We start from the raw sequence: 17,548 nt of genomic DNA, 5'->3' as shown, positions 1-17,548 counted from the left end.
GAAGACAGGGCCTGGAAGGCAGGGCAACACAGATGAGCAGACTTGGAGTCACAGTTTGGGGCCAGTACTGTCCGTAACAGTTCTATACTCTGAATAACACTAAGCTTTCTCCTCTTTATTTCATTTGACTGGTTTAGGTTAATAGTCTCACTTTCTTGGTCATTGACTTTTAGGTTTCTGAGAGACAAACCATGATATATTTAAGTGTACCAATATAAAGGTAAATTGAAAGCAACTGGCTTTTCTTCTAACATTTTATAGTATATTTAACTCCCTGTAAGCTTGGTTTATATAGAAGTTTGGAGTTAGAAAAAAATCTTAAAAGTAAACCATTTTCACATATTCATCTTATTATTTTTATTTTAGAAGTAATACATCTATGGAATTTAAAAACTAACTTAGTATTGCAAGGCTTATTATGGAAAACAGTGATCCCTTAATACTACATTTTCCTCCCTAGCCCTGCTCTAAGAATAAATCAGCTCTATATTTCAACATTTTAACTGTTTCTTCTTGTATTTGCCTACAAGTTTCAGACCAGTACCACCCTTAGAATAGGCAAGCATGGATCTAGTTCCAGGAAAATGGCCTAACATCAGATAATACAAGTATTTCTTTCTTGGGATCTTGTGACACTAAACTGTCAAGATGGTGCTGACTTGCTGTTTTGGGGTGACTCTTACTTATGTCAGACGCAAGACAAGTTCAGACCCTGGACAACCTGGTCTCCTCTGTTGATCCTTGGCTTAGGGCCTCATCTATAGGCATGTGTAATCCTATGGTTCCATGGAACCCATCCATGTTCCAATCATCCTATCACTTCAGGTATGCAGCACCCAAATGTGGGCTATACAGTTGTAGTGGTGATGCAGGAATTCTTTACCCTGCATGCTCCTTTGCCGTGGACACTGTCCATGGTCAGGCAGCTCTGCAAGAGTGACTGTGCCATCTCCTCCAAGGGTTCTTAAGACTGTTGCTACATAATACCAATAGCTCTTTCTCATCCATTTCCCCTAAGTGCCTCCAGTGGATGAGCAGATATGCTCCAGTGACAGTCTTCAGCAGTACTAGACAAGAGGTAGATAGTCCTTCTATGAATGGGACTACTCTTCTTCTTCCATCCAACTCCCATCATTTAACTTCTGCAGGTGGTGCTAGATAGAAGGCAGAGGTGTGACCAAGATCAAAAGAGATCACATGCTAGGAATGTGGGCATTATAGTCTTAAGTATTCCAGAAAACGCATAGTTTAAAGTGTGTTGTTATACATTTCCACTATAAAATTCTGAATTTAACAAAACCAGAAAGTTAATTTTCATTCACATATGCCTGTGTACTCTAGGTAAGACTTGCATTTGTGATCATTATCAATGTAGCACACCAGCAGCTTTTCAGAGTCATTGAAAACCAGAACTCACAGAAGTAATGGTGTAACTAGCATTAAATAAGTGGAATTAGGGAACTGTAAAGTGATATCTATGTTGTTTCAATACAGACAGATTCTGAAGAAACACTGTATTTTATAACTGGAAGTTTGTACCTCTTAATCTCCCTCACCTATTTCACTTACCTCCCCTCCCCATTCCCCTCTGAGTTTGTTTTCTGTATCTATGAGTCTGTTTGTTTTGTGATGTTTGTTCATTTGTTTTGTTTTTTAGATTCCACACAAAAGTGAATTCATATGGTATTTGTCTTTCTCTATCTGACTTATTTTACTTAGGATAATACCCTTATTTATACATTCATCCATGGACAATTAGTTTGCTTCCATATCTTAGCTATTATACATATGCTGCAATGAACATTAGAGTGCATACATCTTCTAAAAATAGTGTTTTTGTTTTTCTTCAGGTAAATACCCAGGAGGGAAATTACTGGATTGTACGGCAGTTCTATTTTTAACTTTTTGAGTAACCTCCATAATGTTTCCTTAGTGGATGCATCAATTTAAAATCTTGCAAACTGTGCATGAGGGTTTCCATTTTACCATCTTCTTGTAAACACTTGTGACTTGTCTTTTTGATAATAGCCATTCTGACAGGCGTGAGGTGATATCTCATTGTGGTTTTGATATGCATTTCCTTGATGGTTAATGATATTGAGCATCTGTTCATGTGCCTGTTGATCATTTGCATGTCTTCTTTGGAAAAATATGTATTTAGGTACTCCACCCAATTCTTTTTAATAGATTTTATTGGAGTATAATTGCTTCACAATACTGTGTTAGTTTCTGTTGTACACCAAAGTGCATCAGCCATATGCATACATATGTCCCCATATCTCCTCCCTCTTTAGTCTCCCTCCCATCCTCCTTATCCTACCCTTCTAGGTCATGGCAAAGCAACGAGCTGATCTCCCTGTGCTATGCAGCTGCTTCCCACTAGCTATTTTACATTCGATAGTGTATATATGTGAATGCTACTCTTACTTTACCCCAGCTTCCCCCTCCCACCCCGTACCCTCAAGTCCATTCTCTATGTCTACATCTTTATTCCTGCCCTGCAACTAGGTTCATCAGTACCATTTTCTTTTTTTTTTTTAGATTCCATATATATGTGTTAGCATACGGTATTTGTTTTCTCTTTCTGACTTACTTCACTCTGTATCACACATTCTAGGTCCATCCACTTCACTACAAATAACTCAATTTCATTTCTTTTTATGGTTGAATAATATTCCATTGTAGATATGTGCCACATCTTCTTTATCCACTCATCCGTCGATGGGCATTTAGGTTGGTTCTATGTCCTGGTTATTGTAAATAGTGCTGCAGTGAACATTGTGGTACGTCTCTTTTTGAATTATAGTTTTCTCAGGATATATGCCCAGTAGTGGGATTGCTGGGTGATATGGTAGTTCTATTTTTAGTTTTTCAGGGAACCTCCATACTGTTTTCCATAGTGGTTGTATTAATTTACATTCCCACCAAGAGTGCAAGAGAGTACGCTTTTCACCACAACCTTTCCAGCTTTTATTGCTTCTAGATTTTTTGATAATAGCCATTCTGACTGGCATGAGGTGATACCTCATTGTAGTTTTGATTTGCATTTCGCTAATAATTAGTGACGTTGAGCATCTTTTCATGTGCCTCTTGGCCATCTGTATGTCTTCCTTGGTGAAATGTCTATTTAGGTCTTCTGCCCATTTTTTAACTGGATTGTTTGTTTTTTTGATATTGAACTCCGTGAGCTGTTTGTATATTTTGTAGATTAATCCTTTGTCTGTTGTTTGATTTGCAAATACTTTCTCCCATTCTGAAGGTTGTCTTTTTGTCTTGTTTATGGTTTCCTTTGCTGTGCAAAAGCTTTTACGTTTAATTAAGTCCCATTTGTTTATTTTTGTTTTTATTTACTCTAGTAGGTGGGTCAAAAAATATCTTGTTGTGGATTATGTCAAAGAGTGTTTTTCCTATGTTTTCCTATAACAGTTTTATAGTGCCCGGTCTTGCATTTAGGTGTTTAATCCATTTTGAGTTTATTTTTGTGTATGGTGTTAGGTAGTGTTCTAATTTCATTCTTTTACATGTAGCTGTCCAGTTTTCCCAGCACCACTTATTGAAGAGGCTGTCCTTTCTCCCTTGTATGTTCTTGCCTCCCCTGTTGTAAATTACTGCATGGGCATGGGTTTATCTCTGGGCATTCTATTCCGTACCATTTACTTATATTTCTGTTTTTGTGCAGGTACCATAGTGTCTTGATTACTGCAGCTTTGTCGTATAGTTTGAAGTCAGGGAGCTTGATTCCTCCAATTCCATTTTTCTTTCTCAAGATTGCTTTGGCTATTTAGGGTCTTTTATGTTTCTACACGAATTGTAAATTTTTTTGTTCTAATTCTGTGAAGAATGCCATTGGTAGTTTGATAGGAATTGAATTGAATCTGTAGATTGCTTTGGATAGTACAGTCATTTTCACAATATTGATTCTTCCAATCCAAGAACATGGTATATTTCTCCATCTGTTTATGCCATCTTTGATTTCTTTCATCAGTGTTTTATAGTTTTCTGAGTACAAGATTTTCACCTCCTTAGGCAGGTTTATTCCTAGGTGTTTTATTCTTTTTGTTGAGATGGTAAATGGGATTGTTTCATTATTTTCTCTTTCTGATTTGTCATTGTTGCTGTATAGGTATGCCAGAGATTTCTGTGCATTAATTTTGTATCCTGCAGCCTTACAAAATTCATTGATTAGTTCTAGTAGTTTTCTAGTGGCATACTTAGGATTTTCTATGTATAGTATAATGTCATCCGCAAACAGTGACAGTTTTTACTTCTTCTTTTCGCATTTGTGTTCCTTTCATTTCTTTTTCTTCTCTGATTGCCATGGCTAGGACTTCCAAAACTATGTTGAATAAGAGCGGTGAGAGTGAACATCCTTGTCTTGTTCCTGATCTTTGTGGAAATGCTTTCAGTTTTTCACCATTTAGTATGATGCTTGCTGTGGCTTTGTTGTATATGGCCTTTATAATGTTGAGGTAGCTCCCCTCTATGCCCATTTTCTGGAGAGTTTTTATCATAAATGGGTGTTGAATTTTGTCAAAAGTTTTTTCTGCATCTATTGAGATGATCATATGGTTTTTATTCCTTAATTTGTTAATGTGGTGTATCACGTTGATTTGCATATATTGAAGAATCCTTACATACCTGGGATAAATCCCACTTGATCATGGTTTATGATCCTTTTAATGTATTGTTGGATTCTGTTTGCTAGTATTTTGTTGAGGATTTTTGCATCTATGTTCATCAATGATATTGGTCTATAAGTTTCTTTTTTTGTGATATCTTTTCCTGGTTTTGGTATCAGGGTGATGGCGACTTGCAGAATGAATTTGGGAGTGTTTCTCCCTGTGCAATTTTTTGGAAGAGTTTGAGAAAGATCAGTGTTAGCTCTTCTCTAGATGTTTGATAGAATTTGCCTGTGAAGCCATCTGTTCCTGGGCTTTTGTTTGTTGGAAGTTTTTAAATTACAGTTTAAATTTCATTACTTGTGATAGGTCTGTTTACATTTTCTAATTCTTCCTTGTTCAGTCTTGGAAAATTGTACCTTTCCAAGAATTTGTCCATTTCTTCATTGTTTTCCATTTTATTAGCATATATTTGGTTGTAGTAGTCTCTTATTATCTTTTGTATTTATGTGGTGTCAGTTGTGATTTCTCCTTTTTCATTTCAAATTTTATTGATTTGTGTCCTCTCCCTTTTTTCCTTGATGAGTCTCGCTAAGGGTTGAACATTTTTTTTTTTTATCTTCTCAAAGACCAGCTTCTAGTTCTATTGATCTTTGCTATTGTTTTCTTTGTTTCTATTTCATTTATTTCTCCTCTGATTTTTATGATTTCTTTCCTTCTACTGACATTGGGTTTTCTTTGTTCTTCTTTCTCTAGTTGTTTTAAGTGTAGGGTTAGATTGTTTATTTTTGATTTTTCTTGTTTCTTGAGGTGAGATTGAATTGTTATAAACTTCCCTCTTAGAATTGCTTTTGCTGCATCCCATAAGTTTTGGATCATCATGTTTTCATTGTCATTTGTTTTTATGTATTCTTTTATTTCTTCTTTGATTTCTTCAGTGATCTCTTGGTTATTTAGTAGTGCACTGTTTATCCTCCATGTATTTGTGTTTTTTTACAGTTTTTTTTCCTGTAATTGATTTCTAATCTCATAGCATTGTGGTCAGAAAAGATACGTGATACGATTTCAGTTTTCTTAAATTTTCCAAGGCTTGATTCGTGACTCAAGATGTGATCTATCCTGGAGAATGTTCCATGTGCACTTGTGAAGAAAGTGTATTCTGCCACTTTTGGGTGGAATGTTCTATAAAAATCAATTAAATCTTTCTGGTCTATTGTGTCACTTAAAGCTTGTGTTCCTTATTTACTTTCTATTCTAATGATCTGTCCATTGGTGTAAGTGGTGTGTTAAAGTTCCCTACTATTATTGTGTTACTGTCAATTTCTCCTTTCATAGTTGTTAGCATGTGCTTTATGTATTGAGGTGCTCCTATGTTGGCTACATAAATATTTATAATTGTTATATCTTCTTCTTGGATTGATCCTTTGATCATTATGTAGTGTCCTTCTTTGTGTCTTGTAATAGTCTTTATTTTAAAGTTTATTTTCAGATACGAGTATTGCTACTACAGCTTTCTTTTGATTTCCATTTGCATGGGATATCTTTTTCCAACCCTTCACCTTCAGTATGCATGTGTCCCTAGGTCTGAAATGGGTCTCTTGTAGACAGCATATATGTAAGTCTTGTTTTTGTATCCATTCAGCCAGTCTGTGTGTTTTGGTTGGGGCACTTAATCCATTTACATGCAAAGTTATTATTGATATGTATGTTCCTATTATCATTTTCTTAATTGTTATGTACAGCTGGTTTGGTGGTGCTGAATTTTCTTAGCTGTTCTTGTCTGAAAATATCTTGATTTCTCTGTCGAATCTGAATGAGATCCTTGCTAGGTAGAGTAAACTTGGTTGTAGCTTTTTCTCTTTCATCACTTTCAGTATATCCTGCCACTCCCTTCTGGCTGCAGTGTTTTTGCTGAAAAATCAGCTGATAACCTCATGGGGATTCCTTTATATGGTTTTTTTTTTATTATTTTATTTTTTTTTCCCTTCTTGCCATTAATATTTTTTCTTTGAATTTAATTTTTGTTAGTTTGATTAATATGTGTCTTGCTGTGTTTTTCCTAGGGTTTACCCTGTATGGGAATCTCTGTGCTTCCTGGACTTGGGTGACTATTTCCTTTCCCATGTTAGGAGAGTTTTAACTATAATCTCTTCAAATACTTTTTCATACCTTTTCTTTTTCTCTTCTTCTTCTGGGACCCCTATAATTTGAATGTTGGTGTGTTTAGTGTGTCCCAGAGGTGTCTGAGATTGTCTTCAATTCTTTTCATTATTTTTTCTTTATTCTTCTCCTCAGCAGTTATTTCCACCATTTTGTCTCCCAGCTCACTTATTCGTTCTTCTGCCTCAGTTATTCTGTTAATGATTCCTTCTAGAGTATTCTTCATTTCAGTTATTGTGTTGTTCATCTCTGTTCGTTTGTTCTTTAGTTCTAGATCTTTGTTAAACATTTCTTCTATTTTCTCAATCTGTGCCTCCATTCTATTTCTGAGATTCTGGATTATCTTTACTGTCATTACTCTGAATTCTTTTTCATGTAGATTGCCTATTTGCTCTTCATTTATTTGGTCTTGTAGGTTTTTACCTTGCCCCTTCATCCATGACATATTTTTTTACCACTATATATATATATATTATGAGTGGGATTGTGTTCCTATCTTACTGATTGTTTGACCTGAGGCTTCCAACACTGGAGTTTGTATGCTGTTGGGTAGAGCTGGGTGTTGGTGCTGAGATGAGGACCTCTGTGAGATCTCACTCCAATGAATATTCCCTGGGGTCTGAGGTTCTCTGTTGGTCCCGTGGTTCAAACACAGAGTTCCCACTGTAGGAGCTTCAGCCCAACCTCTGGCTTGTGAATCAAGATCCCACAAGCTGTGTGGGGTGGCAAAAAAAAAGAAAAAGAATATCTAGAAAAATGTCTGAGAGAAACCGCAGCAAGGCTGGCTTCTTAGCAGTTGCAGCCATAGCAGGAAGCTTCTTCCTTATTAGAGATGGGGCAACAAGTTGTCCTGCATGTGCAAGGGCACCTCCTTGGTTCTAAGGAAACTAGCTTCTTGTTGCCCTCACTGTGGAGTAGGCACAAACATTGCGGTCAGACAACACATATGTTCCTGCCCAATATTTTTATTTATTTATTTTTTTTGTGGTACGCGGTCTTCTCACTGTTGTGGCCTCTCCCGTTGTGGAGCACAGGCTCCAGATGCACAGGCTCAACATCCATGGCTCACGGGCCCAGCCGCTCTGCAGTATATGGGATCTTCCCAGACCGGGGCACTAACCCGTGTCCCCTGCATCAGCAGGCAGACTCTCAACCACTGCACCACCAGGGAAGCCCCTGCCCAATTTTTAATTGTGTTTTTTTTTTAATGTTGAATTGTTTGATTTCTTTACATTTATTTATTTATTTATTTTCCCAGATGTGTTTATTGAAACATTAATCTATGTGACAAAGGCTAACAGTTTAAAATATCAAATTTCAAAAATGTACTGGATTGTTTCAGGGCTCTATGGCACATTTTATTACATTACTTTATTGTGCTTATGCTGAAAATAGAAATTTTTTTCCAATTAAAAATAACTTTATGTTTTGTTTTTTTTTTACATATACATAATATGCACTCTTTTTTAGATTCTTTTCCCATGTAGGCCATTACAGAGTATGAAGTAGAGTTTGATTTGCTATACAGTAGGTCCTTATTTATTACCTATTTTATATACAGTAGTGTGTATATGTCAATCCCAAACTCACAATTTATCCCTCTCTCCCTTACCACCTGGTAACCATAAGTTTTCTACATCTGTAACTCTATTTCTGTTCTGTAGATAAGTTCATTTGTACCCTTTTTTAATATTCCACGTACAAGCAATATCATATGATATTTGTCTTTCTCTGTCTGACTTTCTTCACTCAGTATGACAATCTCTAGGTCCATCCATGTTGCTGCAAATGGCATTATTCTATTCTTTTTTATGGCTGAGTAATATTCCATTGTATATATGTACCACATCTTCTTTATCCATTCCTCTGCTGATAGACATTTAGGTTGCTTCCGTGTCCTGGCTGTTGCAAATAGTGCTGCAATGAACATTGGGGTGCATGTATCCTTTCAAATTATGGTTTTCTCTGGATATATGACCAGGAGTGGGATTGCAGGATCATATGGTCGTTTTACTTTTAGGTTTTTTTTTTGGTGGTACGTGGGCCTCTCATTGTTGTGGCCTCTCCCGTTGCAGAGCATAGGCTCCAGACGCACAGGCTCAGCGGCCATGGCTCATGGGCCTACCCGCTCCATGGCATGTGGGATCTTCCTGGACCGGGGCACGAACCAGTGTCCCCTGCATCGGCAGACGGACTCTCAACCACTGTGCCACCAGGGAAGCCCTTACTTTTAGTTTTTTAAGGAAGCTCCATACTGTTCTCCAAAGTGTCTGTGCCAATTTAAATTCCCACCAAAAGAGTATGAGGGTTCCTTTTTCTATATTTTTGATATTAACCCTTTATTGGATATATAATTTGCAAATATGGACTCCCATTCCATAGGCAGTCTTTTCAGTCTGTTGATGGTTTCCTTTGCTGTGCAAAAGTTCTTTAGTAAATATAGCCTCATTTTAAATTTTTTGATTTTTTTCCATTGCCTGAGGAGATATATCCATAAAAATACAATAAAGACCAGTGCAAAGAATGAACTGCCTAGGTTTTCATCTAGGAGTTTTATGGTTTCAGGTCTTATATTTAAGTCTTTAATCTATTTTGAGTTTATTTTTGTAGTTGTTATGAGAAAGTAGTTCAGTTTTACTCTTTTTCATGTAGCTGTTCAGTTTTCCCAACATCATTTATTGAAGAGGCTGTCTTTTCTCCATTGTATATTCTTACCTCCTTTGTCATAGATTTATTAACTGTATAAGTTTGGGTTCATTTCTGGGCTCTCTATTCTGTGACATTAATCTATGTCTCTGTTTTTGTGCCAGTGCCATACTGTTTTGAATACAGGAAATTTGTAGTATAGTCTGAAGTCAGGGAGCATTGTACCTTCAGTATTGTTCTTTTTCAAAAAACTTGGCTATTCTGAGTATTTTGTGTTTCCTCCCAAATTTTAGAACTATTTGTTCTAGTTCTGTGAAAAAATGTCACTGGTATTTGGAGGGGATTGGATTGAATCTGTACACTGCCTTGTGGAATATGGGCATTTTAGCAATATTAATTCCTCCAATCTAGGAGCATGTTATATCTTCCCATTTGCTTGTGTCATCTTCAATTTCATTCATCAATGCCTTAAAGATTTCCTAGTACAACTCTTTTTTCCTCCTTTGTCAGATTTATTCCAAGGTATTTTCTACTTTTTGATGCAATTGTAAATGGGATTGTTTCTTAATTTCCCTACTAGTTCATTTTTTATATACAGAAATACAACAGATTTATGTATGTTAATTTTGTATTCTGCAAATTTACTGAATTCATTTATGAGTTCAAATACTTTTTGGTGCCTTCTTTAGGGTTTTTTTTTATATATGGTAACATGCAAAAAGGAACAGTTTTACTTCTTCCCTTCCTATTTGGATGCTTTTTATTTCTTTATCTTGCCTGATTGCTCTGGCTTGGATATCAAATACTATGTTGAATAAAAGTGGCAAGGGGCTTCCCTGGTGGTGCAGTGGTTGAGAGTCCGCCTGCCGATCCAGGGGACATGTGTTCGTGCCCTGGTCCGGGAAGATCCCACATGCCGCGGAGCGGCTGGGCCCGTGAGCCATGGCCGCTGAGCCTGCACGTCCAGAGCCTGTGCTCCACAACGGGAGAGGCCACAACAGTGAGAGGCCCGCGTACCACAAAAAAAGTAAAAAAGTGGCAAGAGTGGGAATCCTTGTCTTGTTCCTGATATACAGAAAATGCTTTCATCTTTTCACCATTAACTATGATATTGGGTGTGGGTTTTTTCACACAAGGCCTTTATTATGTAGAGGTATGTTTTGTCTATATCCACTTTGTTGACAGTTTTTTATCATGACTGGATGTTGAATTTTGTCAAAAGCTTATTCTGCATCCTTTGAGATGATCATATTATTTTTATTCTTCAAAATTGTTAATGTGATGTATCATATTTATTTATTTGTGGATATTGAACCATCTTTACATCCCTGGGATAAATCCCACTTGATCATGGTGTATGATTCATTTAATGTATTGTTGAATTCTGTTTGCTTATATTTTGTTGAGTATTTTTGCCTCTATGTTCATCAGAGATATTGGCCTATAATTTTCTTTTTTTGTGGTGTCTTTGGTTTTGGTATTAGGATCATTCTGGCCTCATAGAATGAGTTCAGAAGCATTCCTTCCTCTTCCATCTTTGGAGTAGTTTGAAAAGAATAGATTTTAACTCTTCTTTCAATTTTTGGAATAATTCAACTACTTCTACACTTATATTTGTTGGGAGTTTTTAAATTACTGATTCACTTTCATTACTAGTAATTGGTCTGTTCATATTTTATGTTTCTTCCTGATTCAGTCTTGAGAGATTTTAAGTTTCTAGGAATTTATCTATTTCTTCTAGGTTGTCCATTTTATTGGTGTATAATTGCTCATAGTATTCTCTTATGATCCTTGGTAGTTTTCTGGTATCAGTTATAAACTCTCCCCTTTCAGTTTTTATTCTATTTATTTGAACTTCTATCTTTTTGTTCTCAATGAGTCTGGCTACAGTTTTATCAACTTATTTATATTTTCAAAGAACCAGCACTTAGTGTCATTTACCTTTTCCATTGTTTTAGTCTCTATTTCATTTATTTTCACTCTGATCTTTATTATTGCTTTCCTTCTACTAACTGTGTTTTCAATGTTCTTGTTTTTCTAGTACTTTTATGTGCAACGTTAGAGTGTTTATATGAATTTGTTCTTGTTTCTTGAGGTTGGCTTGTATTGCGATGAACATCCCTCTTGGAACTGCTTTTGCTGAGTCCCATAGATTTTTTTAAATTGTGTTACAATTTTCATTTGTCACTATTTTTTTTTCCTCTTTTATTTCCTCAGTGACCTATTGGTTGCTTAGAAACATATTATTTAGCCTCCACATGTTTGTGTTTTTGACAGTTTTCTTCTTGTAGTTGATTTCTAGTCTCCTAGCATTGTAGTCAGAAAAGATGCATGAAATGATTTCAATTTTTCTTAAATTCAATGAGACTTGTTTTGTGACCTAGCATGCAATCTATCCTGAAGAATGTTCCAAGTGCACTTGAAAAGAATGTGCTTTCTGCTAATTTTGGATGAAATGTTCTATTTATATATATAAACTTTAACTGGTATAATATGTCATTTAAACCCAGTATTTCCTCATAGATTTACTGTATCTGGAAGATCTGTCCATTGATGAAAATGAGGTGTTAAAGTCCCCTAATATTATTGTGTTACTGCCAATTTCTCCCATTAGGAGTGTTAGTATTTGCATTATGATTTTATGTACTCTTATGTTAGGTGAATACATATTTACAATTGTTATATCTTCTTCTTTGACCTGTTTATCATTATGTAATATTTCTTATTCATTTATTGTTGCAGTCTTTGTTTTAAAGTCTATTTTGTCTTATATAAGTATTGCTACCCCAGCTTTCTTTTTATTTCCATTTGCATGGAATAACTTTTTCCATTTAGATCCAAAGTGAGTCTCTTGTAGGCAGTATATATATGGATCTTGTTTTTGTATCCATTCAGCCATGAGTCCTTTGATTGGAGTGGTTAGTCCATTTATATTTAAGTAATTATTGATAGGTATGTACTTACTGAAATTTTGTCGTTTTCGTTTTTCTTTTTTGTTCCTTTCATCTTCTTTTGCTCTCTTCCTTTGTGATTTGATGACTATCCTTAGTATTATGTTTGGATTCCTTTCTTTCTTTGTGTGTGTGTATCTATTACATGTTTTTGGTTTGCTTCATGTGTATATATATGATAATCTCTTAAGCTCAAACACATTCTAATAACCCTGAATTTTTACTCCCCTATCCCCATGTTTAATGTTTCAATATCCCTACAAATTTATTGTAGTATATAGATGATTTTATTACTTTTGTCTTTTAACCTTCCTACTAGCTTTATAAGTGGTTGATCTACTACTTTTATTGTATGTTTGCCTTTACCAATGAGATTATTCCTTTCATAATTTTCATATTTCTAATTGTGGTCATTTCTTTTTCCATGTCAAGATGTTCCTTTAAAATTTCTTGTAAAACCTGTTTAGTGACGCTGAACTCTTTTAGCTGTTGCTTGTCTGTAAAACTCTTTGTCTCTCCTTCAGATTTGAATGATAGTTTTGCCAGTTAGAGTATCCTTGGTTGTAGCTTTTTTCCTTTCATCACTTGTAATATGTCATGCCACTCTCTTGTGGCCTGCAGAGTTTGCACTGCAAAGGCAGCTGATGGTTTTATGGAAGTTCCCTTGTATGGAGCTAGTTGCTTTTCTCTTGCTGCTTCTAAGATTCTCACTTTAATTTTTGCCATTTTAATTATAATTTGTTTTAGTGTTGACTTCTTTGGGGTTATTTGTTTGGGACTCTCTTCACTTACTGGACTAGGATATCTGTTTCCTTTCTCAGTTTAGGGAAGTTATCACCTACTATTTCTTCAATATTTTATCTTCATCTTTCTCTCCCTCTCTTCTTCTGGGACCCATATAATGCAGATGTTAGTATGCTTGATATTGTCCCAGAAGCCTCTTAAACTTTCCTCATTTTTTAAATTCTTTTTTTTTTTTTTTCTGTTCAGCAAGGGTGAGTTTCATTATTGTCTTCCAATTCACTGATCATTCCTCTGTATCATCTAATCTACTGGTTATTTCATCTAGTGTATTTTTTATTTCAGTTATTGTATTCTTTAGATCTATTTTGTTCTCTTCATATTTTCTAGCTCTTTGTTGAACTTCTCATCATGTTTATCCATTCTTCTTCTGTGTTCATTGAGCATCTTTATGATCATTATCTTGAACGCTTTATCAAGTATATTTCTTATGTCCACTTTGGTTAGTTCTTTTTTCTAGGGTTTTGTCTTGTTCTTTCATTTGGAACACATTCCTTTGTCTCTTCATTTTGCCCAGTTCTCTGTTTATTTCTCTGTGTTTTATAGGTCAGTTACATTTGCCAGTTTTGGAGAAGTAGCCTTATGTAGGAGATATCCTATGGGCCCCAGGAATACACTCCTCTCTGGTCACCAAATCTATATGCTCTAGTAGTTTCCCCTATGTTGGCTGTGCGGGGTCTTCTGTTGTAGTGGGACTAAACACTTTGGGCATGCTGGTTGGTGGAGCTGGCCCCAGGCCAATTTGTCTGCCAGACTCTGATTCACATAGTGGCTGCTGGACCACGGGTGGGTAGAGCAAGGACCCTGCAAGCTGGCTCTGTGGTTCTAGGGGGCCTGGGCTGGCGTCAACTCAATGCTGCTTAAGGCTGGGTCACAGGAGGCATAGTTATGGGGGCTAAGGGAGTCCTGCTACTGGTCTGGCTTGCTGGTGGGTGGTTAAGCTCCTAGCACTAATGACCTAGAAGGAGAATTCCAAGATGTCACTTGCCAGCACCAGTGTCCTTCTGGGGGAATGAGCTCTCCAAAATGTCTGCCACCAACATCTATCCATGTGGGAGTCTCATTTGCCTTCTGCCTCTCTGGGGAACTCTCCAAGATCAGCAAGTATATCTGACTCAGGCTGCATTCAAATTACTGCCTCTGCACTGGGATTCAGTGCATATGATATTTTGCACGCACCCCTTAAGAGCAAGTCTGTTTCTTATAAGCCTCCAGCTCTTCTGTATGCAAGCACTGCTGGCCTTCTAAAGTCATACATTTTGAGTGTTCTTCTTGGTCTATGGATCCTGGGTATGGGAACCTGATAAGGGTCTCAGATCCCTTACTCCTTGTGTAGAACGTGTACAATTTTAATTATCCTTCCATTTGTGAGTCACTTACCCAGGGGTGTTGATCTTGACTATACCATGTCTCTGCGTCTCCTACGTGTATTGTGAGTCCTTCTTTATATCTTTATTTGTAGAAGATTCTTTCTGTTAGTCATCAGGTCTTTCTCATCAATAATCACTCTGTAAGCAGTTGTAATTTTGCTGTGCCCATGTGAGGAGGTGAGCTTATGGTCTTCCTACTTCACTGTCTTGGCCATATCCTTTATTGTAATTTTTTAAATAAGATCTTTGATAATATCCCTGGCCCATTAAAACTATTAAAACTTCTAGTTTAAATCTTGAATTAATTTGGCTATAGTCATCAGTTTTCCTTTTTTTCTGTATTACTTTTCTACCTTTTGGGTCCTACACAAACAAACTGTCAAATAAAATTTTGTTTTTGCTAAAATGTACTTTTTCAAATTTTCAATACCAACATTGTAATTATCTGAATAGTCCATCTTTTAAAAATGAGTACCCTAATTTCAAGAGATATTTTCATTTTAAATCATAAAAAAATATAGCACCCTATTCTTATATGTCATGATGTTATATCTTCTCTTTATATTACAGTTCCTATTAATGTTGTGTTTTAAAGTTTTTTTCTCTCTAAATGATCCATATTTCCTCAGAATGTTTTTCTTTTGTTATGCTTATGTACAGTTGCCCCTTGAACAATGTGAATTTAAACTGTATGGGTCCACTTATATGCAGATATTTTTCAGTAGTAAACACTACAGTACTACATGTTCCATGGTTGGTTGAATCTGCAGATGTGTAGGAACTGTGGATATAAAGGGACAACTATAAATTATATGCAGATTAACACTTGCATTGTTCAAGGGTTAACTGCATATGCATATTTGTCTTTGTATCTGTCTTTAAATTTAGATCATTTCCTAAAATATGTTAGCTGTCTGTTTCTATTTAAGATTGAGGAACCAAAAAAAAAAAAAATTGGTTGGAGTATTTGTGTTGTGAGAAAGGCTAAAATATGAAGAGGTTTTACTTTTTTAGTGGACACTAAGTTGTTTCATTTGATGATACATAATTATCAATATGTATCATCTTTTTTGTATTGTCTTGGGTCAAATTGTTCTTCCTAACAGGTAGTATAAGCCTGGTTTTCTGAATTTTAGAAGTGGAAAGCGAGACAAGTAAGATGAAGTCTCAGAGTTTAAAAAGGAGGCATTTATCTAATCCTCCTGTTTTAATATCCTCACTTACCCCCAACTCCTCTTAACCTGGCTCAATATTTTCAAGTCTAGAGATTACTAGTTTTAATTTTCCATGGAGTAGACTTTCTTTCCCTACCTTACCAGAGGAGGGGTAGTCATGTTGCTGTGTGGGGTAAATAAGGGAATATTGAACAAAAAAATCTAAGTGTTTAAACTGATTAAAAACAGTTCTTTCTGTTTCTATGTCCACCCCTAATTCCTGCCTTCATTGAGCTGGTGTCTCCACTTCCTGAGACCTTCCATGGTTTTGCACCATAAATAAGCTTGCTTATTGTTGGTTTCTAACTCTGCCAGTCAGATGGTACATTTCAGCTTTCTCCTGTGCTAAGTTAGCCATTACTCATCATTTTTCAAAATTTGAATGTCATATCTCATCTGATAGTATCTCCGCAACTTTTCCCTTAGGTATCTATAACATTTTTTAAATAAAATATTCCTTTATATTTCATAGAGATAGAGGTTTTAGATAGAGCATTAAAAAATTAAGGTATTCTGTCTATCATATTTAATAAGAAACACAATTACTTTATAGCTGAATAACTGTTTAGGTAGTTTATATGCTTATCATAGTTTGATTCATGTAGTACATTCTGTTCCATATAATTATTATTGATAATGGTTTTGTTGTTACTAGAAATTTGTTGTTGTCCTTGCGATTGTTCTTCCAAAGTTCACCCAGAAAAATAATGGCAGGACTGGAACTCAAACCCTAGCCTTATAGCTTTCCTCCTTCATCCTTTTCAGTAAGAGGAAATAATTCAAATTTCTGGCCTTCTCTTTTACTGAAATTGTCTTCTCTAGATACATCTGAATATAGGGTAGAACATATGGAGTATATGATTGTGTAGAGATATTTTAACCAGAAATCAAAGCAAACTTGGAGGTTTGTAATGTGCCATTGCTTTTTTTAAAATTTTTATTTATTTATTTATTTTTAACATCTTTACTGGGGTGTAATTGCTTTACAATGGTGTGTTAGTTTCTGCTTTATAACAAAGTGAATCAATTATACATATACATATGTTCCCATATCTCTTCCCTCTTGCGTCTCCCTCCCTCCCACCCTCCCTATCCCACCCCTCCAGGCTGTCACAAAGCACCGAGCCGATATCCCTGTGCCATGCGGCTGCTTGCCACTAGCCATCTACCTTACATTTGGTAGTGTATATATGTCCATGACTCTCTCTTGCCCTGTCACAGCTCACCCTTCCCCCTCCCCATATCCTCAAGTCCATTCTCCAGTAGGTCTGTGTCTTTATTCCTGTCTTACCACTAGGTCCTTCATGACATTTTTTTTTTCTTAAATTCCATATATATGTGTTAGCATATGGTAATTGTCTTTCTCTTTCTGACTTACTTCACTCTGTATGACAGACTCTAGGTCTATCCACCTCATTACAAATAGCTCAATTTTGTTTCTTTTTATGGCTGAGTAATATTCCATTGTATATATGTGCCATATCTTCTTTATCCATTCATCCGATGATGGGCACTTAGGTTGTTTCCATCTCCGGGCTATTGTAAATAGAGCTGCAATGAATATTTTGGTACATGACTTTTTGAATTTTGGTTTTCTCAGGGTATATGCCCAGTAGTGGGATTGCTGGGTCATATGGTAGTTCTATTTGTAGTTTTTTAAGAAACCTCCGTACTGTTCTCCATAGTGGCTGAACCAATTCACATTCCCACCAGCAGTGCAAGAGTGTTCCATTTTCTCCACACCCTCTCCAGCATTTATTGTTTCTAGATTTTTTGATGATGGCCAA

Source organism: Pseudorca crassidens, chromosome 9, assembly GCF_039906515.1.
Source record: "Pseudorca crassidens isolate mPseCra1 chromosome 9, mPseCra1.hap1, whole genome shotgun sequence".
NCBI lineage: Eukaryota > Metazoa > Chordata > Mammalia > Artiodactyla > Delphinidae > Pseudorca > Pseudorca crassidens.
Note: the sequence above shows the minus strand (reverse complement) of the source record.